Source organism: Bacillus rossius, chromosome 1 (assembly GCF_032445375.1).
Source record: "Bacillus rossius redtenbacheri isolate Brsri chromosome 1, Brsri_v3, whole genome shotgun sequence".
NCBI classification, from domain to species: domain Eukaryota; kingdom Metazoa; phylum Arthropoda; class Insecta; order Phasmatodea; family Bacillidae; genus Bacillus; species Bacillus rossius.
In genome coordinates, this window is record NC_086330.1 from 93813134 (window position 1) to 93841065 (window position 27932).

Here is a 27932-nt window from a genome sequence, read left to right on the forward strand (position 1 = left end):
GGCCACCTCTGCAGAAAGCGAACGGTAGCGAGAGGGGGTAGGAACGAGGACTGTCGACGATGCCGCGGAACCAAGGTCTCAAATACGGCAGCCACGCCCAAAAGGGGGCTTTTTGGGGGTGGCTGTGCCGAGACGGAGCCCGGTGCGCATCACGTGACTCGTCGCCTCTTCCCGCCTCGCCGATAGATCTGCCGCGAGCGCGAGACAAGAGAGCGGAGGTAAGAGACTCACAGGTATGATAGCGAGGCACATAGATTGGCTTAAGTATATTTTATAGATTTAACTTAAGGCTGTTCAAGAGGTCTAAACATCGTCCCTACTTCAGAATGACTTCAAACTGATACATCACTCACAATAGCATGAAAACTGATGGCCGAGCACCCTGACAGCGCTGTATAAGACTCAGGGTCGCGCCGCTGGGCATTCAGTGGCGAGACAGCCTCCAAAGGGGGAGGTTGTGTCGCTCCGCTCTCGAACAATGGAAAGGCGACGCGCGTAAGAAAATGGACAGAGTCACTCCTAGCGGAGGGAAAGCTAACTGCTTGTAGGCTGGGAGCAGGTAGTCGCGCTGGCTTGTGGAAGCGCCCTTTGGACAAGGGGTGGGGGAGGATGTGACAGACAACTCGGAGCTAAGAGCCCACTGATCGCTGGTCGCCTTGTGTCGTGGCCCGGCGCCTGGCTCGCTGGCCAGCAGTGCGCGGCTTCACACGTGTTCCTGCTCCACACCTGCCATCTCGCATATACTTCCTAGATTATTTTAAATGATGCTTCATCCACATGCATACGGCCTGTGCAATTTATAAGCTTATATAACTTTTATAGTTATAGGCATAAATTCTTTATTTGCTTTTTGTCTACATTCAATATTACAGAGGTATCGTCGCATTTAGCCTAGGTGAGCAGGGTGACGCTAATACATGTAATGACATTTTTTTAAAATCATGTTTTATTAACGTTACCCGATTTATGCAATAACTATTTTTAAAGGATGGCGCACAAGCTAACACGAAAATACATTACATATTTAATGTAATAAGGTAGTTAGAGATATAATTGATGTGTCAGTCAGTTACACATATCACGCCGACATCTCTCCACGGCAATCCGGGTTTCTGGACATATACCACTTGAGATGTTTGGTGATTGAGAGACGCGGTGAACGCTGTGAGTCTGAGCGGTGACGCATCATTTGCATCTCGCCGCTCGTCAGCGACGTTTTTAATATTAAAAGTACTTTGTAGTTGTCACTACAACACTGATATAGAGTGTAGACATCTGCGAATTGTGATTTTTTAGTTCGAATCGAATGTCAAAAAAATTCACGAGTTTCGAATTTTTTTCGAATCGAATTTGAGATTGAGAATAATTATTATTAAAATAACATTGATAATTAAAAAATTTTTAACATAGGCCTATCACCTTTGAAAAACTTGTAAGTACCGTATCAATAATTTAAATGTCCGTTATTCTCTGAAAATCATACTAATTAATGTTTTTTGTAAATTTACAGACTGGCAATCATTAGTGTGTTTGAATGTTTGACAGTTTTATTTGGTTATTTTAAAAAGTGGAACATGGCTACACACATTATTTACAGTAAAACTTAGGGCGCGGTTACATGGGACCCTGAACTACTTCAGGTGAACATGTTTAAGTAAACACGTTTACAAACGCGAAAGTGTACGGTTACACGGTAGTTGCTGAAAAGTGTGTTCAGCTCTAAAACCGATTGTCTACTGTGAACGAATGACTGTTGTTGATCTTCTCTATTTTGTATCCAGAAAACGCGGGATTTTCTCACTTGTTTATACAGTATTATAAGCAGAAATGGAATGTGTTTTCATATTGCTCAATATTTTTTTTATAAATCGGGAATTCAAACAACATGCACAGTAAAAATTCTTAAACTTATTTTTTATTATTTTTTGAGCGAGAGTAAGTATCTCAGTTTTAAGAAAATTAAGGTCAGGATCAATTAAAAAAATTATATATATAATTACCTGTTGATTTTTTTTATTGCATTCAGTAAAATATTACTCAAACTTGTGCCAGGAACACTTTCCATCTTGAATTTCTGCAAAGGACTGTTTATATTCTAAACAGCCAATCAGAGGCTAATGTAGAAGATATGTCAATCTGAACTACTTTGCCAACCTGTTTAAGTTAAATGGGAAATGGCCTCGAACGAAACATGTTCATACTGTGTGTAACCGCACTCAACAGCTGAACATGTTCACCTGAAGTAGTTCAGACTCCCGTGTAACCGCGCCCTTATTTTCACTTTTCATGGGGTCAAAGAAAAAAAATTAAAAAGCGGGAAAGTGTAAATAAAGGGAATACCATTAAAAGTATCACAGCTTACCATATTTAGCATGTTTGACTTTAGGGGATAAAAATATTAATAAAAATATCACAGCATAAGGAAGTTGTACAAAAGAAAAATAACAAATTACCTACCGTTTTTATCGCTTAAGCATCGCTCATTTTATTCTAAAATCAAGTTTGAAAATTAGGGGCGGGACCGTTGGTGCTACTATTTTGCAAAAAAAAAAAAATCTATAAAAACAAAACCTATTCATGGAAAGTACGTTTATTTAAAAAGTAGACTTTGCGAAAGCACGCCAAATAATTTAAATTAATGAGTGATGCAATAAAACCATTTTATTCAACGTAAAAAAAAAAATAAACCCTTAACAAGAACGTAATTTGTAACTAAATGCATAACGATCGTGCGGGTTAACTCTGTTGCTGACAGAGCGCGCGCATGCATGCAGTCTGCGAGCTATCGATATCAATCTTCGACTACGTGCGCGCGATCTATACGGTAATACAGAAATCAACACAACCAAACTGGTGCTGCTTACGTTTTTATAAGCGGTATAAAGCGACTCCCGAGACGTTAAAGATGAAGTTTATAACTTTTAAAAACGTCTTTAAAACACGATTTACAATCAGATTACTTTTAATAGGATTAATTAAGTTAGTAAGCAGTTTTATCAGAACGAACGGCGTAAACTGCGTAAAGCAAAAGGCGCGTTGTAAACAAAGGGAATTTATTACATTACATCAAATGAGGTTAAAACGGGACAGAAATAAAAAGGTTCAAATAACGGGAAAACGTAAATAACGGTAACTTAAATAAGGGGTTTCGCTGTATAAATTTTGAAAGTGGATGTGATCGTCCATTTACGTTTCTTTAAAACTTGTGGGGAAGGGGGGGGGGGGGGAATGTCTTATATTAGTGTATCCCGGCCAGATTTTGCAAGTCGAATTATTGTAAAATGAATTCGATTCGAATTTACGAATCGAATATCAAAAAGTTCGAACTCGAATTCGGAAATTTCGAATATTCGCAGAACCCTAATAGAGTGGCACATGGACAAATATTTTAAGTAAGAAAATATATTGTAAATAAAAAAACAAATGCACCAGACAATTCAACATTTCCCCTCAGTGATAGTTGTGCTGCACACGGAAAACCGGTGATCATACTTGCAAAGTGAGGTACTGATATTTTTCCTGCTTATTTTGGGATAACTGGCAAGATAAATCTTGGCCGTTTTCTTCAGCAATTTTTTTTGAACGCCTGCTGCGTTCACTTTTTCTGTCAGATATTTTTACCAGGCCTGAAGGTCATTAATATCAAAGTAAAAATGATTTCAGTATTGAAGGAAAAAAATGCTTTTGTTGCCTAACTACATTTATTTAAGTTCATATAAGTAATGCTTATTCTTAACGTTCATAATATTCGTGTTAATTAGTGTGTCGCTATTTATTAATGCGGAGGCTATTACACTGAGTAGTTTGGTGATATTTGTTCTACAAGATAATGCAATGGAATGTAACCTGGTATTATTTCTTTCATGGAAACGCAAAGTACGCGCGCAATGCACTAGGCAAAGAAACGTAATCATCATTGATGATAATTGTAACACCTGTTCAATTGAAGTTTCGTGTTTTCAAAATTTCTCATTTTTCATAACGGGAGTGTTCATAACGGAAAATATCTCTTCGAGTTGACTGTAGCCAATTCCAATGGACACAGCTCCCCAAACAGCAGCATCATTGATATCTTCAGCCTGGTCTTTATTGTGAGAAGTTATGTGTTGAACTTGGTCGCAGGATGCACATACAAATTGCTACGTATAAAAAAAACAGAACGGGTTTCTTTGTGGAAATTAAATTTTCCCATCGTACATTCCTTTTTGTGGGAGTTAAGTGGTTCAATTTGTTAGATTATATGTGCAATATCGACACATCTATTACCACACAGATGTTTGGTGACAGGAATGTGTGAGTCGTCCTTTTCAACTATCAACTTAGGTAAGTCACCATCAGTCTCCTCAGTTAGACATTATACCCATCTTCTGTTGTGTCACCAATTTATTGGCTCAACTAAAACATCTTGTTTCCCGTATGGCCTGTAAAAAGAAAGGAATAGATATGAATATGCCAATATAAATGTATATAAAAGATGGTTTTGGTTCATGGTAAGAAATTAGTTTTAGAGCTAAGGGTAGCTCCACTAAGACACCTTCCAGTAGTTAAATATAGCCTGTGACACTTCTGAGTTGATGAGCATGCAACGAATCCATGAATGAATAAAATATCTAAAAAGTAATATGATTTATGTAGTGTTTATTATTAAATTGTACGAACATATTACCATTGTTATGCTGCTTCATTTAAAATATTGCAGCATAGTTTTAAAGAGAGTTAATATTTAACTGAACTATTATACCTCGTTGTTCTAAACAAATGTGATTTCTTGTAATTATCTTGTAATTTTTTAGCATCGCACGCGCAATGATACTAATAACGATATTTTGTAAATGAGTAGTTCCTTAGATCCTGTTTTATTATTTTTAGGGAATAACTGAAGTACATTATAAATGTTTTACGCGATATGTACATATGCACATGTGGAAACTGCTTATTGTGTAGAAAAACTTTGATAATAACCATTAGTACAGCATTCTCACCTCAAACTTCATAACTCAAATATGGCAGATACAACACAGATTAAATAATAATCACTTATTTATTTATTTTATGATATATGGTGCCATTGAACTGCGTGAGACAAAAATTGACTCCCACAATGCAGACAACATAAAGAGAAAGAATGAAAATAAACACCCTACACACAAGATGTACTACAAAATGCTATTACTGACGTCGAAGAGACAAACAAGAGATAAAAAATATAAAAAAGATATCTTTTAATAACCAAACACACAAGACGTATTTAATGTTATGTATGTGTTGATTCCAGTTAGAATTACATTATCAGTACTTTATTAGTATAGGCCTATATAGCGTAAGTTATTTAACTTAATTAAATTAATAAACCCCCCTTGCTTGGGAACTACTTATAATTTACTATTATTGTATTAATAATGAATGTTATAGCAACTTTTTCATGAATCATTTTTCTATCTGAATATAATTGTGAGGTTAGTTGATTGAAACTACTCAAGATATGTTTCGCAAGATCGTGAACTCTGTTTACAGTGTGGAACGCACAAATTCTATATGGTGTCCGCAACTTAGAATTTTAAGAAATACTTTTATTTATAATTTCAGTAACGTCACAAATATAGCATGCGGATAGTGTAGGGTTAAGGTATGATGAGTAAAACAAATAAGTTATCCAGAAGTTTCTATAAATGTTAATGTACATTTTTACCGATGAATCACGGTAAGTCTGTAGATGCTTTCTTACACACACATACAAACACACACATATATACACACATAAACCCGCGCGTTATTGAAACTCCTGAAACGTTATGACCTATCTTCTCTCACAAAAGCAATCAGAATATAAAAACTCCTTTTTCAAACACATGCGTAATATTAACAAGAAGTAACTGTAATAACTTTTTGAAAGTCAGAATTATGATGTATGTCTAGGTTTGTTATTAATAGAAGTAAATTTTTCTGCGCAGTAGAATAACAATGCATTTGTAATTTTCGCATTGGTGGATGTAAATAAGAGACGCCTGACAGGGAATGGAACTTGTTTATTAATACAAAGCCAGTGTTTCACAGCTGCAGCATATCGCTCGTCAGGGCCGCAGAAAGTTGTGTGGAGGGGGGGAAGTCATGGGCTCGAGTCAGAAAGGCGCTCCAGACGGCAGACAGAAAGAAGTTTCGGCCTCTGTGCCGAGGATACTTGCAAAAATTGTCACTACTTCTGATTACTTATTCGGAGACCTAAAAAACTCTCTGCCCCAGGCACCCAAAATCCTTGCTACGGTCCGGTCGCTCGGTACAGTTTTCAATAACCTAAAACATATCACCCTTATTTGTATATCGACAGCTTAAGTCTATTTCAGAAGGGGCAACTAATTCATGGAAGATATAGCCTACTATGTATTTATGACAATCAAAATCAATGAGTACACAGTTTGGGGCTGCTAATATCCATTTAAAACTACACAGTTTGTAAGGATGTATCAATACACACAACTAAAGATAGACTAGATGTAAAAATGTGCATATTAATTTACAAATTACATACGTGGTAAAAATTAATGTACACAAAATGCAGGCTGTAAATACACATACAGTAAACTCCCGGTATACTGCGCCCCTATAGATCGCGGAATCGGGTATATCGCGGGTCAAACCATGTCCCCCAATCAGAAATGAATAATACTAATAATAATAATAACAGTAGAACCTCATTAATTCGTGATGGTCGGGACCGAGATAATCACGGATTACAGAATTTCACGGACTAGCGATTAAAAGCCCGGAAGGTCTTGTCAAGCTTCTCAGACACCGGCGTGCAGCTGGGTTAAGGCCAAGGTCATGTGATGTAACATCTACCGAGGCTTACTGCACCTTGGCAGCAGATGGATAAAAAATAGTAAACTCTCCATTATTCGTGTTAATTGGATCCCGCCGATGCCCGGATAATTAAAATCCTGTAAAAAAAAAAGTAATAAACCCGGATAATCCGTTCACGGTAAGGGCCGTCTTCGAATTAGTCTCGGCTTAAAAAAATACGGCACTGCCTAGCCATTAGTTCACGGTCATTTACAAAAGCCGAAGAGAGAAAGATAAGATTGTGCTGAACTTGCACACATAAATTTTGGGTAGCCCCCCCCTCCCCCCCTCCTCTACTCATCCCACTTCGTCCAGCCGAATGCCAGCCAGACACGTCACTCGCCAGGCGCCTGCCATGCGTTGGCGGGCGGAAACAAACAAATGGAGACGGGAAGCAGAAGTCAGGACATCCCCCTCAAGTTTAAAGAGTGACAAATGTGACAGCTGAAAGGGGGACGACACAAAGGGTCGGTACAAACAGCGTTGCAGAGTTTGGCGGCCGACGCGATGGCTTGCAGTGTTTGCCGGCCGCCGTGCCGGCCCGCGTGACATTAATTTTAAGCGCTGACAATTTTTACTTCTCTTTTTTTTTTTTCTGCATTTTTTAATCGTCCCGGATTATCCGATTCCCGAATTAGCGCGTCACGGATTAACGAGGTTCTACTGTAATAATAATGGAATAAATGGTTGACAGCCGATTAGGATAATTTTGCGTTGTAACTCACAAACTAATCATCGGGCAGAAAAAAACCTAGGAGTAGAAAATGTCCGCAGTGAAATTATAAACAAGATATCTCCGTACATTATTCCTCTATCTTGTAGTGTTTTCAAATTATGGTCCAATCCAGCCCAGTGTTATTTTCTGAAACACTAGTTCTTAACTTTTTTTTTAACCCACAAATAAAGCATCGGACAGGGGACCCGATAAAGCCCACCGTCCAGCGACATTATCCAGCGTGACTCGGCTGGGGATTGATTTTGGATAGGTTTGGTTGACGGCAAGCGCTGGGAGGGGAGAGGCGAGCCGAGAATATGCGACCAAGACACCCGGGTAGACGGGAGGAGTGGAATATAAGCGCCAGTGATGAGAGGGGCGATTAAGCCGAAAGGGGGGAAGTCTGGTGACCTTGAGTAGTTCACTCATTTCCGTCGGCACACTTCTCGTGTTCACGTGTGTTGACAAGCAGAGACATATAAATGTTTTGTAATAACTTGAACCTACAGACGTAATATTATTCGTTGTATTATACACGTTCATCTTTTTACTTTGGTATAATGTTTTAACATTAAATAGTAAAGTAAATCAGCTAGTGTATTTTTAATCTTTGCTAAGGAATTCCCAGTGGTCCAATACTTACGTGAACCATACTGTACCACTTTTGCCGTGAGGTAGTAAACAAGCCCCGGAAATGTTTATGTGTAGCGGCCTCCCGACGTTTGACCAGAGGCTGGGGAATATAACACTTGCCAATCCGAGCCACACACACTCAGCAACTCGACACAGCGTTTGATGGAATAAGTAAAGACAACGTTTAACAGACTTTTTAATACGGCGCCACTGATTGCGCTAAAATTATTTTGGCGCAATTTTTGTATCCCACATGTGACCGTTTATAATTTACTGTAAGCATGGATAACAAAGTTTAACCACTTTACACGATAGACGATTCTTTATTTTATATTGTACGAATGCTAGAATCGTTTTTCACGTTTCTGCTGCATTCTTCTGCAAAAGACACGCTATCTGTAAGTACGTAAATCTAGAATTTTTATTTTGTCAATCATACTCGGTACTTTGCAATTCATATTCGGTTTGAAGTATTACTATGGCCTTTCTATTTAGAAGACTTTGACCACAGAATCGTGTGTAACCACACACACTGCACTTACTTTGTTACGGACACTCAGACGAAGCAGATACTGTGGCTGACACCACGAGACTGGCAGCAGCTTGTTTGCCGCACGTGTATGGCGGCGTGTGGCGCGCTCGTAGGCCGTGCGACAAACTGTGCGCGGCATGCGGAAAAGAAAAAAAAATTCAACATTTAATGTTTATCTTTAAAATTTATTATTTTTATTTTTTCACCCGCGTTTAGTGAAAACTGCGGATGCAAAGTCCACACAAAGGCGGGCAGTCTATACTGTGCGTGCTTGCCGACCTATTAGAACACAGGCGGTGTTTTATGCCTTTTGACCTTGGTCACATCGAAACATCGCGGTTATGCAACAACGCGGGTAAAAGTTATGTCCCCCGACAACCGCGTTAAATAGGGAGTGTACTGTATATAAATAAGTAGGTCTACACAATGTGCGGGGATGTAAACATTAGCTTAAAAGAGTAGGCCTACACAACTACGTATAAGGGTTAGCATACACATGCAGAAGAACACTTGAGAACTTTACATTCAAGATGGGATCAGTCAATTAGTAACATAGTTCTGAAAAGAATAAAATAATAAAGAATGCTTTCACATTGCGTCAATATTTCCTTCCGTTAACAGGAAGAGAAATTAATACAAATTATTTCATTATATGCGAAGAATATTTAATTAGGGTTTTAGATCAGATCGACAAAATAAACTACCCTGTGGTGTTGCGCACACTTACTCCCTGTAATTATTTTTATATTGCAGTAGTGTGTTTATTACACCTTACGCTTTTGTTTTGAATTGTTTATAACAGTTTATTTTGCAGATGTTTTCTTGTTTCGGAACTTCTCTTGTGCCTGGATAATGTAGAGTGGATCACGGACCTTCAGATTTCTCTTGATTCTACTATCTACTATTTCTGGTAGCATGCATTGGAAATAAAACTTCTCTCATTTTGGCAGCATTGTGTTCTTCCAAAAAAAATTTGTCCTTCTCTATCCTTTCAATGTAGAAATCTTTTGGTGTTGCAATCACAAAGTCGCATTATTCCCTTCCTGTAATATTGAGCTGTCTTTGAACTTGGTAGCAATACCTATGGTTTCTCTTCAAACTAAGTTTTCCATTTTTAATTTCCAAGCATATAGATGCGCTTTCACTTGAGCGACATCCCATAATTTTCTATCTTTTACAGATGGCAAACATTTCACTTCCACCAACAGTTCTTCATCCACGATACCGTCCAGAGTTGCAGCGAGGAATGGTTGTTTTTCAAAAATGTTTACGACTACTCCTTTTTCAGAACTGTACCTAGATAATGCTTCAGGTTCATGAAATCTTCCTTACAAAACGATGCTGTGTTAAGTTCCTTAGGAAACAATAAATTTCTTACTAAGTTATGGCAAGGTGTATAATCACGGCGAAGTATGACAATTCCGAAGTTTGATGCCGTCGACCGATTCATTCTGTACTCGTACCATTTTTCATTGTCATGCCGACCAATAGCGTTGTCCGGAACGATTTCTATACATGCGGAAATCCGTGTGACCAAGCCGCGACGGGAATCTAACCTGGATTGCATAGATGGTAAACCTGCGTTCTAGCGCAAGCCAACGCGGCCTTTTAATTATTTTTTTGTTCACCATAATTATTTTGTTACAAAAGGATGGAGGGGGGAACAATCCTATTCAAAAGCAAACAACGCGCACCATAATAAGTAACAAAACATCAAACGATGCCAAGAAAATATGCAGTAGGTATTTACTTTTATTTTATAGTTTCAGGATAATTTCGTTTCAAGCTAAACAGTTTTAAAGATTCCTGTATTTATACTCAGTAGTGTAACGCAATAATTCAAGACAAAGCCGCCCCCCGCCCCTTTTCCCTTTTACCAGGTCCTTTTTCGTTGTCGTGAGACGAGCAGCGCGCATTTTGGAGTGAATATTTCTCCCGCACGAAACGTTTGCAACGGGAGGGGTTAGTAATTCTTGCCACGGTGACCTTGAGAGGCGGTCCGTCCAGCCCCTACCCGGCGTCAGCTGTGCAGGTCATTCACGCCGCGGGGACCTAGGCCATTACGCGTTACAAGCCAACCCACAACTATATTATGAGACTGAGTCGTTGGCCATGGGAAATTTGACTTGAATGATGGACAAAAAAATTCAAACGAATGGCTAGGCAGTTGTGCAATTTCAACCACATATGACTGTAGTACAGTGGAGTGAGTAAAATTGTTATCCTTACACAAAAACTAAAAATAGAAGTACACATAATAGTACTTTGTGTTGGACAGATTATTCTATAACATAGATAGGGTATCTTGTATTACGTTTACATACATTATTTCTACACTGACATGAAAAATACATTGGCATTAAATGGAGCAGCAAGATTAATTCTTTCAACTGTTGCACATGTGCCTTGTAATGGGTCGCAAAATTTCAGTATCACCTTAGCTGCAAACTCATTATCTTATAGATTTGCAACCTGAAGCCTGGATTTTTCTAAATCGTATTTGCTTGTGTAACGAAAACTGTGCAATTTTGTAAATTTTTTTTTCAAAATCATTTTTAGACCATTTTTAATAAAATGTCAGTTTATTAAACTCGAAACTAGCGCTTTATTACTAAGTTTACATGTATTAAAAATAGCTTATTCACGTTCGTCTAAGTACGATACTCCTTCACATATGAAATTTCGATCTGATCTGATGTTTCAATACTGTCGTCCAATGTACCGATTTTTATGTTTGTCACGGTTGTATTTTGTTGTCTACGACATAAAATGACGTGAAACTGTAGCACTTCAATAATATTCAATAAGTATCTATTTTTAAATTATTTTTAATGTCTAAAGGTAAATCTTTTACGCAAAAAAAATGCACGCCTTTAGTTTCAAAAGGATTTCAATACGGTAAACATATGAGTTAGGTAAATTTAACTCCCTAGTCGAGCTGGTATTGTCTCATTTTTTGGATGCCCGACTTTGACTGTTCGATTTAAATACTGTATACATGAGCGTATTCAATTCGAAAAGTGTTTCAAAATGGTTTAGAAAACGAAATGGAAACGTGGTAACTGGATACCTCATACGAGTAATTTTTATTCCAGTTTTTTGTTACATAACCTTGACCCGAAAAAGTTAGCAGAGATTATAACGCGATTTGTTAGTACTGTCATAATAAGGTAAAAATAATATATGACTGCAGTTTTACTCAATAAACAAATTAATTAGTTATTGTGCACGCATGTGTGAATATTTACAGGACATAGACAATTTTCTCCTTTCTCTTTTCATCATATTGACTTGTTTGTAGTGCTTGGCATTGTGGGAAAACAAACAAGGAGTCTAGCAAGATGGCGGTTTGAGTTAGTGGTTTGTAATTAGTTGTGGTGAAAATAAAATACATTATCCGGCAATAGATGTTGTTGAGTTTATACATCAAAACATAATTTTGGTCCTCCGGGCCGGATAAAAGATATGAGCAACCAGTTTTAAAAACATTTCTGTGTGTGCTATTTGTGTCATGGCGGCTTCAACAACCGAGTTACAGCTTATCATTTTTGACTATGTTATGGACAAAGTAAACGAAGTTAGTGCAATTTTAAAGGAAACAGCCAACAATCCAGATCTTTTTGAACAATTTGCAATTGCGTTTGAAGAAGTCTGAGAAAAGAAAGACGAATTGCTGGCTAACTACTTTGCTTTGTGTGCAGTACCGCCGAAACCAGAAGTACGAACAGTTGATGAATTGGGGACAGCCTTTGTGACGTTCGAAAGGTTGTTTAGGCAGCTTCGTATTGAACATAATCGGTGTACAGTTAGAGCGGCAGACCTAACCTCTCGTGCAACATTCTCACGTGCAGTCCTGCCTCCACTTCCTTTGCCGGTGTTTTCAGGAAGCAGGGCAGAATGGGCATCCTTTTCTGAGCTTTTTAAATCCATTGTGCATCAAGATGTGTCACTCAGCAACGTGCAGAAACTGCATTATCTTATTGGATGCCTGAAAGATGAGCCAAGAGAGCTGGTAAGTAATTTACCCCTCACCAACGAAAATTACAAAGTAATTTGGTCATTGCTGGAAAAGAAATACCAGAATCTACGCATTGCTGCTACCATTCATGTTCAGAAAATACTTCATCTTCCATCTGTGCATTCTAACCCACCAGACTCATTATCCCGCTTTGTTAGTGTGGTGCAAGAGAATTTGAATGCATTAAGGGCTGATAATTTTCCAGTGTCTGAGTGGAGCTTTCTCCTACTGAATATTCTTCTTGAGAAACTAGACTCAAATTTACGTGAATCATTTGAAATAGCTGTGGAGCAAGATTTGCCCACTTGTGACCATCTCCTTGCATTCTTAGAGCGTCGTGCTGTGGCGAATGAAAATGTTAAACTACTTAGTGTTCAAGGGAATCATGAGGTTAAAACTTCTACAGTTGGTCGTAGCTACAACAGGACTGCAACATTTAGTGTGAAACCACCCTTTAGACCAACCAGTGGCCGAAGCACTGCCCTCGTAGCAGTTGGAAATGTTCTGTGCTGTGCATTTTGTAACGAAAATCATTCACTTAGTAAGTGTGAACATTTTTTGTCTAAGAACATTGATGAGAGGATGCAGTTTGTGAAGGAGAAAAATATATGTTTTAATTGTTTGAAAAAACATCATTATGCTCAGAGATGTTTATCAAAATTTTCATGCAATCATTGTCAAAAGAGACACCATTCAGTTTTGCACTTCAACCACAACAATCACCCAACTCAGCCAGAGAGTACTCAAAATGATACAAATGATACTCCAGCTTATGAACCATTTGTAAATAAATTACAATCGCTACATCTGTCAGGTGATAATCAGGATCAATCAACTACCATTTTATTAACCACTGCTCTTGTGCATGTGAGAGATGGAAGTGGACAGTTTCAAGTGGTAAGAGCCTTGCTAGATGGTGCTTCACAAACTACATTTTTGACTGAAGATTGTGTACAGCGGTTGGGATTGAAACGTCATCGTCAGAATGTCGAAATTGCTGGTGTTGGTCAGACTCCTGTGCCAGGGGCCAGAGGCATTGTCCATTGTTCAATAAAACCAGTGGATTCTCAACATATTCAGTTTAATGTAAAGGGCACAGTTCTATCTGAAATAACACATCCCATGCCTTGTTCAAGAATCTCACAAGGCTCCGTTACTCACCTCAAGGGTTTAAAATTAGCAGATCCATCATTCGACAAACCTGGGCCTGTTGACATGCTCCTTTCAGCTGATATCGTCAGTGAAGTGCTGACTGGAGCTAAATTACCAGGGGAGCCTAATGCTTTCCACTCTCTGTTTGGTTGGGTTGTGAGTGGTAAGGCCAAGTGTGAAACACATGTGAACCCACCTGTGTCATGCTTGATAAGAACAACTAACCTAGATGTACAATTACAGAAGTTTTGGGAAATTGAAGAAGTGCCATCAGTCGACCTTATATCAGATGATGACAAGAAATGTGAAGACCACTTCCTTGCAACACATGAACGCAATGCTGAAGGGCGATACATACTTCGTTTACCATTCAATCAGGAGGTGAAGGACATGGGTCATTCTTTGCACTCTGCTTTATCAAGATTTGAGCGCCTAGAGTGTAGGTTGAAGAAGTCACCTGATCTCGCGTGGGAATATAGCCAGTTTCTCAAAGAATATGAATGTTTAGGCCACATGACCCGCGTGACAAGCATTCAGCATATTCAGGGTCAAGATGATGAAATAGCCTATGTCATTCCTCATCATGCTGTACTCAAGGAATCAAGTTCTACCACAAAACTTCGTGTGGTGTTTGATGGGTCAGCAGCAACTTCTAAAGGCATCTCATTAAATGATTTGCTCCTTACTGGTCCAAAACTTCATAAAAACATTGGTGATATTCTTTTGAACTTTCGAACTAGGCCTGTTGTTTTCACTGCAGACATCTGTAAGATGTATCGACAGATTCAAATCCATCCTGATGACTGGAAATACCAGTGCATTCTATGGCGACCGTCTCCCGAAGATAGTGTCCATGTTTATCAACTGAAGACTGTCACATATGGTTTAGCATCTTCTCCTTACCAAGCTTTGAGAACCTTGCAGCAATTGGCCTTGGACGAAGCCCAGCAATATCCTCAGGCATCAAAAACATTGTTAAGAGATGTGTTTGTAGATTACATTGTAACAGGAGCAAATTCTGTAGAAGAGGCAGTGCAACTTAAGTGTGAACTCGTGGACTTGTTAGCTCAAGGAGGATTTGAGTTACGTAAATGGTCATCCAACAATTCCAGTGTGTTGGAGGATATGCCTGTAGCACATTGCGAGACTCTCAGAAGCTTTGATCAAGACACAAGTCCAGCAGTTAAGGTTCTGGGCATTCATTGGTGTCCCATCACTGACGAGTTTATGTACCACATCAATGTACCCCATCTATCTGTCAAAAAACGAGGAATTCTCTCCACCATTGCTAGGTTGTTTGATCCATGTGGATGGGTGTCCCCAGTTATAGTTTGGGTTAAAATATTGCTCCAGACTCTTTGGACACTGGGATTAGAATGGGACCAGCCAGTCACTGCAGAGGTTGCTCAACAGTGGTTACACTTCAGAACATCATTGTCTTCCCTGACTAATGTAAGGATTCCACGATATATCCATTTTCTGGATGCCTGCTGCATTCAGTTTCACGGATTTTGTGATGCCTCTGAAAAGGCATATGCTGCAGTGATTTATGTAAGACTTGTGGACAAAACTGGTATGGTCTCAACCCATCTAGTAATCGCCAAGTCAAAGGTGGCACCGCTAAAGACATTGTCCATCCCCAGACTTGAGTTATTGGGTGCTATGCTGCTTGCTAAATTGTGGTTATATGTGAACACATTGTTTGAGAGCAGATTGGACAATTTTACTATGTACATGTGGTCAGATTCAACGACTGTGTTGTCATGGCTTAAATCATCTCCTCACAAGTTTAAGGCCTTTGTAGCAAACCGTGTGTCCGAGATTCAAGCTATCACACCCCCAGGAATTTGGCGCTATGTTCCCTCAGTGTGCAACCCAGCTGACTTAGCATCCCGAGGTGTTTATCCTGATCAATTGATTGAGAGTTCTCTGTGGTTTCATGGTCCAGATTGGTTGGTAGATTCAGACACAGAATGGCCTGTAAACAAATTTGAGGTATCACCTTTCCTAGAGCTTCCAGAATGCAAGCCGGTGCAAAGTCAGGCCCTTGCAGTGCAAGAGGACAGACAAAATGAATTGGTGAAATTGTTGGAAACATTTTCATCATTTTCAAAACTTAAGCGAGTAACAGCATGGATACTCAGAGCCAAAAGTGTATTCTCAAAACTCCCGCATTGTGATTCTAAGATATTGAAGTGTGAGGAGATGCAGTCTGCACTGATGTTTTGGATCCATGTAGTGCAACATCAGTATTTTATGAAAGAAATCAAACTCCTGAAGCGCAATGAATGTTCCAGTAATTTGTGGAGTTTGTATCCATTTATTGACTCCCTCGGAATTGTCAGGGTGGGCGGACGTTTGCAATATGCTTGTTTGCCTGAAAGTACCAAACACCCAGTATTGCTTCCAGGAAAATGTCATATTTCAAAGCTTATTGTAACCTTTTACCATGTCACATATCTCCATGCAGGACCTCAAGCTACTCAATCTCTCATTCAAAGGCAGTTTTGGATTGTGGGTGCTCGACATCTCATTCGGCACTGTATTCATCGGTGTATCTCATGTTTCAGGTTGACTGCAAGGTCTCCTGCACCTCTAATGGGGAATCTCCCAAGTGTAAGATTCTCACAAGTGCGTCCTTTTCTGAAGGTTGGTGTGGACTTTGCTGGACCCTTTTCTTCTAAGACCACCAAAACACGTAAAGCCCCAATCAGTAAAAGTTATCTTTGTTTGTTTGTGTGTATGTCAAGTAAGGCAACACATTTGGAGGTTGTGTCCTCACTATGTACAGAAGCATTTCTAGCTGCTCTAAAAAGATTTGTATCTCTGAGAGGAACACCATCTGACATACATTCAGATCAAGGTAAAAACTTTATTGGTGCTGACAGACACATTAAAGAAATTCGTTAAGCCTTGTTTACTGAGCCTGCCTGGCAGATGCTGCAAGATCACCTAGCTGACCTCAACATTGTGTGGCACTTCAATCCTCCCGCTGGCCCACAGTTTGGAGGTCTATGGGAGGCAGCTGTCAAGTCGGCAAAGGTGCACATGAAAAGAGTTATTGGCAATCAAATACTCACATTTGAAGAACTGACCACACTCTTTACTGAAATCTCAGCAATTTTAAACTCAAGACCATTGTGCCCTTTGTCAGCAGATCCCTCAGAATTTTATGTTTTGACTCCTGGACATTTTTTGATTGGTGCTCCTCATGTTGGCATACCGGAACAGGATCTATCCCACCTTTTGGAGAATCGTTTGGATAGATGGCAGCTCATCACCAAACTGAAGCAGTGCATCTGGAAATGCTGGAGCACCGAGTATCTCCACACGCTCCATCAAAGGACAAAATGGAATACTGCAGTACCCAATGTTAAGGAGAATGCATTAGTGTTAGTGAAGGACTCGAACTTGCCACCCTTGAAATGAAGAACTGCCAGAGTTATCAAAACTCACCCGGGTAGAGATGGTGTTGTAAGAGTTGTCACACTGAGAACCTCTACTGGTGAAATTGTGAGACCTGTGACAAAAATTTGCCCTTTACAAATCTCCTAAACTTATGGACATAATCAGGAGCTTTTGTGATGTTTTATCTTATTCGTTTTGTGTTTTAGTATCAAGGTTATGTATGAAGTATGGAAAAAAAAAAAGTCATTTTTTTTGGTGGGCGGTATGTGCACGCATGTGTGAATATTTACAGGACATAGACAATTTTCTCCTTTCTCTTTTCATCATATTGACTTGTTTGTAGTGCTTGGCATTGTGGGAAAACAAACAAGGAGTCTAGCAAGATGGCGGTTTGAGTTAGTGGTTTGTAATTAGTTGTGGTGAAAATAAAATACATTATCCGGCAATAGATGTTGTTGAGTTTATACATCAAAACAGTTATTAAGAGTAATTACATAGTGAGATTGTGTTATAACTTAAAGATAATTTTTCTACAACTTCGGTAGTTAAAAGCTTGTCTTCGGAATATTTTCAAGTTTCTTTACATCTTTCTTAAAATATAATTTTTTTTATTTCTTATAATTTATTTTTCTTATTGTATACAGAAAATTACGAAATACAGAATAAACATTTCCAGTTTCTCTTTTTTTTATATAAGTTATAAACTAGCGAATATGATAAACCTGAATCACAGTTGCAAAAGAAAATTAGGCTATTGGCTGAGTAAACTGTTTTTTTGAAAATTCATTTGCATACTGAAACCCTGAATAATGTATGAATAAATATACACCTCAAAACAAGCGTATGACACCTCGGATTTGTCGAACATGTTCCGGTTTCGGCCTTGGCTTTTTTCTTCTTCCACAACTGCCATATGATTTTAGATTTCTTGCTTTTCTTCAAAATGCGGCTCGGCTGCTTTTTTCTGTTGGACATGTTTTACAGTTTCAGATCCACTCTGCCTACAAAACCACTTCGTACGACTCACACTTCTTAAAATGCGCGCGAAAGTGGAATTTTTTTCCGGGAGACTGGCTGCCCGCGCGAGGAAAAGACCAGGCGTGAGCGCTGGTAGTAGTTTCAAGACATCTCGCTTGGAGCGCCAGCGTACAGTCACCGGCTGACAGGTCTCGCGCTGGTAACGGAGGCGATTTCCAAGTCTCGCGCGAGACCCATTAATGCCTCCGGTTATTCGTGGACCACAAGTACGTTTCCACTCGTATATTTACAAACCATATACCACTGGAAAGTATACATTCGAGGCTAGGGCAATGGCTAAATATGAATTGGAAATAAAACTCAATTAATTTTATAACATAGGTTGAATATAGCCCAAACTTTTCTGTAAAAAATTATGTAACACTAAATATGATGCCAAATATTATCTAATGGCTTTTACTGAATCCAAATTTCACATCACTCTCGCAAACGATATCGTACACCAGATTCTATTTTCTTGTCATCTGAAGGGAAATATTTTTCTTCATTTGCACGAATTTATTTACAGCATTGAAAATTTAATAAATCCAAAAAAATTAATGTTATAAAAATTTGAAATTTTGTAATGCATATACCAAACAAACGTGTGTCATGTATACATCAACTAGGTTTGACGTGCGACGTGCCGCGCACGTCTATAATCACGAAGCCGTCAGCCCCTTCCTTCCTAAACACGTGTGCGCGCCGCCGCCACTGACGGCCGCGACAGCTGTCACCGTCCGGCCACCACTGCGTCGCCCGTTGCCAGGGCGACTGCGCCGCGTCCTTGGTTGCCATGCCAACCAGCTGGGTGCGCGCGCACTCTTACCGGCCGCCACCCCTCGCCTACCCCTCTCTCGCCAGGCCAGCCGAGTGCGCGCGCAGCTTCCCCTTCCTCACCCAGCACCGCCTACTGGCCGCCACCCCTCGCCTACCCCTCTCTCGCCAGGCCGAGCGGGTGTGCGCGCAGCCTCCCCCTCCTCACCCATTTCCGTCTGCCCAGCCGCCTCCACCCGCCTTCCCCTCACCCACCAAGCCGAGGTCCGTCCAAGTCACGTAGGCCGGCTAGAATTCCTGGAAGCGCCCGTGATTCTTGGAACCCTCGGCCCTTCCTACGTCACGCCCTGGCCCTCAGGAGGGGTATATAAGGCCGGCCTTTGGGCCAGGAAGTCAGTTGGTGTCCTAGAGGCACCACTGGCAGCCGAGCCTCGCTCACCGCACCTTCAAACGCTCACCGCGCCTTCGCTGGCAGCCGAGCCTGCCAGCCAAGAGCAGAAGACCGACAACCGAGTCCGCGAGTTAGTGTGTATCGGGAGGCTGTCGGTACCAACCACGAGTACTCATAATAAATCTCGTACCGCATATCTGAGAGTGTCCTTTCGGGGTGAGGGAGCTCCACGGGGACCTATCCCGCCGCCAGCCAGCCAGTCTGCCAGCCAACCGCCCGCCTGCCAGCCAGCCAGCCAGCCAGCCAGCCAGCCGCCCGCCTGCCAGCCAGCCAGCCAGCCAGCCAGCCGCCCGCCTGCCAGCCAGCCAGCCAGCCAGCCAACCGCCCGCCAGCCAGCCAGCCAACCGCCCGCCAGCCAGCCAGCCAGCCGCCTGCCTGCCAGCCAGCCAGCCAACCGCCCGCCAGCCAGCCAGCAAGCAGGTCAGCCCTACTACTGGGAGACCGCAGAGCCAAACCAGCCGCAGCCCGTAAGTAGGCATTCGACGAGGGACACTGGGAGCCACTTTCAGGGCATCCCAAGGTGGGGGAGAATCCTACCTAACCCTCTTAGGAACCTCCAGCCAGAAATTACTCGCGCCAGTCAGGCCGATCCCTTCTCACCCAGGCAGCAAACTAAAGATTGGCGCTTAAGGCCATTCTGGAGGAGCCAGAGAAGAGCCTCGCGACAATTAGTGGCGCCCAACGTGGGGCCACTCACTCCCTTCTCACTCAGGCAGCAAACTAAAAGATTGACGCTTAAGGCCATTCTGGAGGAGCCAGAGAAGAGCCTCGCGACAATTAGTGGCGCCCAACGTGGGGCCAACTATAGGACTTGTCAGTAGACGGCCACCCACAGCTGCCCCCTGAGATAACCTTCTTATCAGCCAGTTCTGAGACTGCCCAAAACTCAGTGGCGCCCAGAAAACCTATCTTGAAAACACCATGGCTACTGCTAGCCCACAGGGAGATAGCCAATATTCCCCCCAGGCCCTAGAGGCCTCCCAAAAGTGCCCCGCTCCTAGCTGCACAGGGGAGGGGTTGTATTACCTAGAATGCAACACCTGCACAAAGAAATTTCATGGCAGATGCCTAGGCTGGACAGACGAAGCCAGAGACTGGGAGGGGATGGAGTTCAAGTGCGCAGACTGTAGAATACAGGCCCGGAAATGCTCCCACCCCAGCTGCAGAGGCGACGGTCAGGAACGCGTGACCTGCCGAAACTGTGCTAGGCCCTACCACATGACCTGTCTAGGATGGAGGGAGGAAGTGCTGAATATTGAAGGGTTGGAATACATGTGCACCACTTGCAGGACCCAACAACTGGCTAACTCCAGAATTCCGCCCCACCCTGCCATCACAAATGGGAGCGGCATAATGCTTCCAGAGTTTGCAGGAAGATCTCATGAGGACCCAACCGAGTTCCTTGATCAGTGCGAGGGCCAACTAATAGAAGCGGGAATCCCTCATGGGCATTGGCTCCAACATGGGCGACGCCAACTCAGAGGGAATGCGGCCACCTGGTGGAACACTTACGGGGACTTTGTGTCCACTTGGGCAGAGCTACGATCCCGACTAGTAGCTCGATATGCAGGAACAGAGCTAGTAGCAGACCTGTGTTGCCAATTCTATAGCCAGGAACAATCCCCGCACGAAGAAACAGAAATCTTCATACGAAAGAAGATACAAATATATCGGAGATTGCACCCCAACGAACCGGAAGGGACAGGGATCCCCTTCATCATCGAACTTTTACTGCCGAACCTCCGCTCGTTTCTGCGGGCCCCCCGAGCAGAAACAATTGAGGAGCTCGTCGATCGAGCCCGAGCACTTGAGAGGGACGGAATATGCAGACAGCCTCCCGAGAAACCGCCTCCCCGACCACTGCCTGCAAACACAGGACCAGTCCAGAGGGGAGTAATGCAAACCAAGCCACCCGAGCATGTCAGCCAGAATAGGCCACCCAGATGTTGGTACTGCCCCGGATACCACCTAAACAGAGACTGCCCCACACGCAGGGACAACCAAGGGCCAATAGCCGGCGATGGATCCAGGGGACAGCTGCAGAGGCAGGGAAACGAGAAGGCGGGAAGGAACGAGAGGCAGACCGACCCGAGCAAGGCATAAAGGTCTCAACTCTCCACTGCACTGAGCTGGGAGATACCAGGACAGGCACCCCGAGACTTATCGTGGGCATCGGAGAAAAGGAGGTAATGGCCCTCCTCGACTCAGCAGCCTCTGCCAACTTTATTCAGACAGACCAAATCCCTCTAACCTTAAGGGACTGACTTCAACCCTCGTCAGTCAGAGTCTCCCTAGCGGACCCCACGCAGAAAATACATGTTAAGGGAAGCATCGAACTACCCCTCCAAACAAGGATAGGGACACAGCCCGTCAAATTCCTTGTAACTGGACAGATTGAGGAAGAGATGATCCTGGGCCAGCCCTGGCTACACACACAGGAATGCATTTTGGACTTTGGGACCGGGCGTGTACATTTCGGCACAAAGACTCGGATAACAGAACAGTGGTCAGAAGACCAGCCATCAGGGAGTTCAACAGAAATAGACAAGGAAGGTGTTAAGCACCAATTGAAACCCTCCCAGGTCATACATCTCCTGGATACCTTAAACCAGCACAGGGGGCTATTTGAGGACAACGGGCCCCTGCGGCAAACCAGAACCACAGCGCATGAAATTCACCTCAGCTCAGAACAGCCTGTGTATGAAAGGCCAGGAAAGCCCTCCCCAGGGAAACGGAAAATCATTCTCGAACAATTGAAGGAAATGAAGCAGCAGCGGATAGTGGAGCCTGCCAACTCCCCTTACAACGCACGTATAGTTCTTGCCCCGAAGGGCAGTAGCGGAATGCGCTTCTGCGTCGACTATCGACCCCTAAATAAACTAACCTATAGCGCGGCCCCACCCATGGCCGATATTGGCCACACCCTGTGGGAGTTGGGAGACGCTCACATTTTCTCAAGACTAGATCTAAGGGCCGGCTACTGGCAGATTCCAGTGGCCCCGGAGCACAGGAAATATACAGCCTTTACCAGTCCAAATGGTGAAAGCTTGCAGTTCAGGGTGATGCCCTTTGGGCTAAAAAATGCACCATGTACCTTCCAACGCCTCATGTCAACAGAGGTGTTGACAGGAGACATGGCAACATTCTGTGTCGCCTACATGGATGACATCATTATTTTTTCCAAGACTTGGGAAGAACACCAGACACACCTGAAGAGAGCCCTAGAACGATTAGAGATGCACAACCTCACCTGCCGCATGGAAAAATGTGAGTTTGGGATGAGTCAGATTAAATACCTGGGGCACCTAATTACGCCAAAAGGGAACAAGCCCCTGCCGGAGAAGATCCGGGCTATCCAGGAGGCTGAGGTACCTAAAACCCCCAAGCAGCTAAAAAGCTTCCTAGGGACATGCGGCTGGCTAAGGGACTATGTACCGAGGATGGCAACAGTGACAGCGCCACTACTACCCCTCTTGCGAAAAGGTCAGAGGTGGGCATGGACAGCAGAGAAGGAGCAAGCATTCCAGGCAACAAAGAAACTGTTCGCCCAGTTGCCCACCCTGCACCGGCCCACGCCAGACAAGCGAATGATTCTGCAGACAGATGCCAGCCTCAAAGGATTAGGGGCAGTGCTGTACCAACGAGGAGAAGACGGACAGAAGCTGATCATCAGCTACGCCTCAGCCACCTTGCATGAAACAGAAACGAGGTACCACAGTAACGAATTGGAATGTCTAGCCATAGTCTGGGCGATTAAGCGTTACCGGTATTACCTAGAGGATGCCCCCTTTACAGTCCGGACAGACAACCAGGCCCTCTCATGGCTCCATAGGGTCAAGGACACCAAGGCAAAACTAGCCAGATGGACTATTTTCTAAGTGAGTTTGATTTCGACGTGGAACACTGTCCCGGGAAGGAGAACGAGCTCCCAGATGCACTGTCAAGGTTTCCAAACCACTCCCCAAGGGAGGACACCGGTGAAGACCATACAGGAAAAATATTTCCACCAGCCCTCACACCCCGACCTAGAGCTGACGCAATAGTGCTCCTCCAAGCCATCACGACCAAAACAGAAAAAGAACGGTTTCTGAGGGCTCAACAAGGAGATCCCCAAGTTAGGAACCTCCTCAGTCAGTACCCAGACCACTACCAAGAGAAGGACGGGATAATTTGGACCCGCACCTCACCCCGAAGACAGACATGGAAACTATGGGTGCCCCCATCCTACAGGGAATCACTACTCTACCACATGCACGACCACGATCAGGCAGGGCATCCAGGCACTCAGGGAACCCTGGAAGCAATAACAGAAAGATACTGGTGGCACGGAGTCACACGAGATGTTAAGGACCACGTCCAGAAGTGCCCAACCTGTGCCCAAGCAAAGGCACACTCAACCCCAAAGCCACAAATGTACCCAAGACGACCAAAGGTAGCATGGGATACTGTAGCGCTGGACTTAATGGGGCCATATCCACGCACCAAACGGGGAAGGCAGTACTTACTGGTAGTCACCGATCTCTTCTCAAGATGGGTCGAGGGATTCCCCATAGCAAAGTCAGAGGCGAAGCACATAATAACCCTGATGGAGAACGAAGTCTTTGCTAGGTGGGGATATCCCAGAAAAATACTCACTGACAATGGAGCCCAGTTTACAGGGAAAGCATGGGAGAAGGCATGTCGAAAGTGGGATGTGGAAAAATGGACCACCCCCACGTACCACCCACAGGCAAATCCGACCGAACGTCGGAACCAGGAGATCAAGAAAGGAATCAGGGTTCGGATCAAAGATGACCACTCCTCCTGGGACACCCACATCCCCACCATTCTGTTCACTCTAAGGAGGCGGAGGAACGAGGCCACAGGGATGTCCCCAAGTGAACTATTGTTCGGAGAAGGTCTGAAACGGCCAGGGGAATGGAGGTGAACCGAGACACCACCAGAGGACCAACCCCGATGGGGGAACCCGCAAGCAAGGCAAGAGCAGGCGCAGAAAAATCAGGAGGAATACATCCAAAAGAAATACGCACAACCAGAAAGAAAGTCACCACCCTTGAAGGAGGGGGACCAGGTCTGGGTACGAAACCACCCCCTCAGCAGCAAGGGCAAGCGGTTCTGTGCATCATTTGCGCCCAGATGGGAAGGCCCCACAACTCTCCACCGCATCCAGAACAATACTGGGTGGGTCATAGACGAGGTGGGTAAAATGAGGAAAGTGCCTTTAAGTCAAATCAAGAAAGTTATGGATCCCGATGGCAGCCAAGGTCCCATCACACCTGCAGAAGAGGAAGACGAGGGAGATTTCAGGGGCTTCGAACCAACGCATCAGGCAAAACCTAACGTAACAACCCACTCAGAGGAGTTGCCCCATCCCCAGAAGCTCCGGGTCGACCTAGTGGAAGACCCAGCCACAGAAATCAACCTCAGGGTCTCCGATACTAGTGAAGCCACGGCCACCCGAATGCCGTTCGTCCCGGTGACCTCGACCTGCCCATCACCAGGAACCCAGAAAGGGCAGGCAAGGTCACCGGAACCCGAGGAGATCCCTTCCCAGGCTGACCAGTCAGCTAAGGACCTCCTGAACCCGTCCGGCCCAGCAGCCAAGGAGAAGGCTGTGGAGCAGATGACTCCACCAGCCAGGACTGCGGACCACCAGGACAACAGCGCACCTCTCCCGGGTATGCCAGTCCAAACCCTGGACCAGTTACCCCGACTAGAAACCCCGAACCAGCAGTCTACCCAGAGGACTGACCCAGTGCCAGCGGAAGCTGCCACCGACACTCCAGCAGGGCGCCACCCTGCCGCCAGCCAGCTGCCACCCCAGCGACGAGAGCAGCCATGGCGAGTCTGCAGAGCAGCCATCGAGGACCGACCCGGGAGATACCGGATCGACCGCCCCCAGCACCAACAGTAAGTGTAGTGAGTGCGCGAATGGCCATTTTTAAACAAGGTATGGGGTCGCTAACCTCATCACCTCAGGGGCTTCGATAAGCCACCTGACCACTCCTGCGTGCGGGTGCAGGATCAACGAAAAGAGAAATAAGCCGCAAGAATGACAAAGACAATTACGATAGACATTTTTCAAACCATGCAATGTATAGCGGTAAGAGCGAAAGAAGAGCTCCACTCTAAGAAATGTACCTGTACCTATGTGGAAATTGTAAATGTTTAAAGCCGACAGCCGTCCCCAGGGAAGGAGAGTGTACATAAAGCTTAAGAAACATGTGTTAGAGCCCAATAATCATAATGTGTATATGTAAATAGATAGGAACCAACCCAAGATTAAAAAATTTGTAAACTTGGCAGGGCACACCATGTTTCCAAGGACACTAACGATGATGATGGTGTAGCCTGGGCTCTGGTTCCTTAGCGTGTAAGATAGAGCCTCATCCAGTTAGAGATATTGCAAAGAGTTCGAACTAGGCTGCAAGTTTTAGATTTGAGCCCCCTAGTCACATCAGAAAGCAGAGCTTGTTTCTTCCCCCCTATCACCAGTCAGGTAGGAGGGACATGTATCATTTCACCATCATTCACGCCCAACCTGAGGGTCATCCCTGCCTTTACCCGTATCCCCACCTCCCAGAAGACGGAGCACCGTGGAAGGCATCATCCCCAAGACGGAAGGAAGGATGGAGGAACCACCCCGAAGATCAGGCCGCACACGTGGAAAGTGGCTGCCGCCTTTTCAAGGAGAGGGGGTTTGACGTGCGACGTGCCGCGCACGTCTATAATCACGAAGCCGTCAGCCCCTTCCTTCCTAAACACGTGTGCGCGCCGCCGCCACTGACGGCCGCGACAGCTGTCACCGTCCGGCCACCACCGCGTCGCCCGTTGCCAGGGCGACCGCGCCGCGTCCTTGGTTGCCATGCCAACCATCTGGGTGCGCGCGCACTTTTACCGGCCGCCACCCCTCTCTCGCCAGGCCAGCCGAGTGCGCGCGCAGCTTCCCCCTCCTCATCCAGCACCGCCTACTGGCCGCCACCCCTCGCCTACCCCTCTCTCGCCAGGCCGAGCGGGTGCGCGCGCAGCCTCCCCCTCCTCACCCACCTCCGTCTGCCCAGCCGCCTCCACCCGCCTTCCCCTCACCCACCAAGCCGAGGTCCGTCCAAGTCACGTAGGCCGGCTGGAATTCCTGGAAGCGCCCGTGATTCTTGGAACCCTCGGCCCTTCCTACGTCACGCCCTGGCCCTCAGGAGGGGTATATAAGGCCGGCCTTTGGGCCAGGAAGTCAGTTGGTGTCCTAGAGGCACCACTGGCAGCCGAGCCTCGCTCACCGCGCCTTCAAACGCTCACCGCGCCTTCGCTGGCAGCCGAGCCTGCCAGCCAAGAGCAGAAGACCGACAACCGAGTCCGCGAGTTAGTGTGTATCGGGAGGCTGTCGGTACCAACCACGAGTACTCATAATAAATCTCGTACCGCATATCTGAGAGTGTCCTTTCGGGGTGAGGGAGCTCCACGGGGACCTATCCCGCCGCCAGCCAGCCAGTCTGCCAGCCAACCGCCCGCCTGCCAGCCAGCCAGCCAGCCAGCCAGCCAGCCAGCCGCCCGCCTGCCAGCCAGCCAGCCAACCGCCCGCCAGCCAGCCAGCCAACCGCCCGCCAGCCAGCCAGCCAGCCGCCCGCCAGCCAGCCAGCCAGCCAACCGCCCGCCAGCCAGCCAGCAAGCAGGTCAGCCCTACTACTGGGAGACCGCAGAGCCAAACCAGCCGCAGCCCGTAAGTAGGCATTCGACGAGGGACACTGGGAGCCACTTTCAGGGCATCCCAAGGTGGGGGAGAATCCTACCTAACCCTCTTAGGAACCTCCAGCCAGAAGTTACTCGCGCCAGTCAGGCCGATCCCTTCTCACCCAGGCAGCAAACTAAAGATTGGCGCTTAAGGCCATTCTGGAGGAGCCAGAGAAGAGCCTCGCGACAATTAGTGGCGCCCAACGTGGGGCCACTCACTCCCTTCTCACTCAGGCAGCAAACTAAAAGATTGACGCTTAAGGCCATTCTGGAGGAGCCAGAGAAGAGCCTCGCGACAGGAGTTACGTACTTTTTTATTCCATGAAATGATTTAATGTCTTGACCAGCCTTAACGGGTGACTGCGTTGACAATTGTAATAGTTAGTAGTAAATTGAAGTGGAACTGAAATTTATGTCGAGACCTTATTTTATAAACCTTTATTTCTTTCAAGCCCCATTAGAAAGAGAAGGTAATAAGGCTGTCCTTAGGAGAGAACTCGTCATAACAGCGCGCTTTATACTGGGAGCAACATAACCAAACATGAATGATGCGCTGGCTGCGGTACACCGCAGAAACGCAGACAATCTGTAATGTTGCAGAACCCTGCCCTCCTAATTAAATAATTTTTCTTTTAAACTATTTTCATGAATGTAAATATTTCTTAAA

General features: G+C 44.5%; 1 protein-coding gene across 1 annotated transcript in view; it reads left to right on the top strand.

The window, feature by feature from the left end:
- LOC134540217 (nuclear pore complex protein Nup205) overlaps positions 1 to 27932 on the top strand; it is a 279586-nt gene that overhangs the window by 192093 nt on the left and 59561 nt on the right. The gene's annotated exons all lie outside the window — the stretch shown is intronic.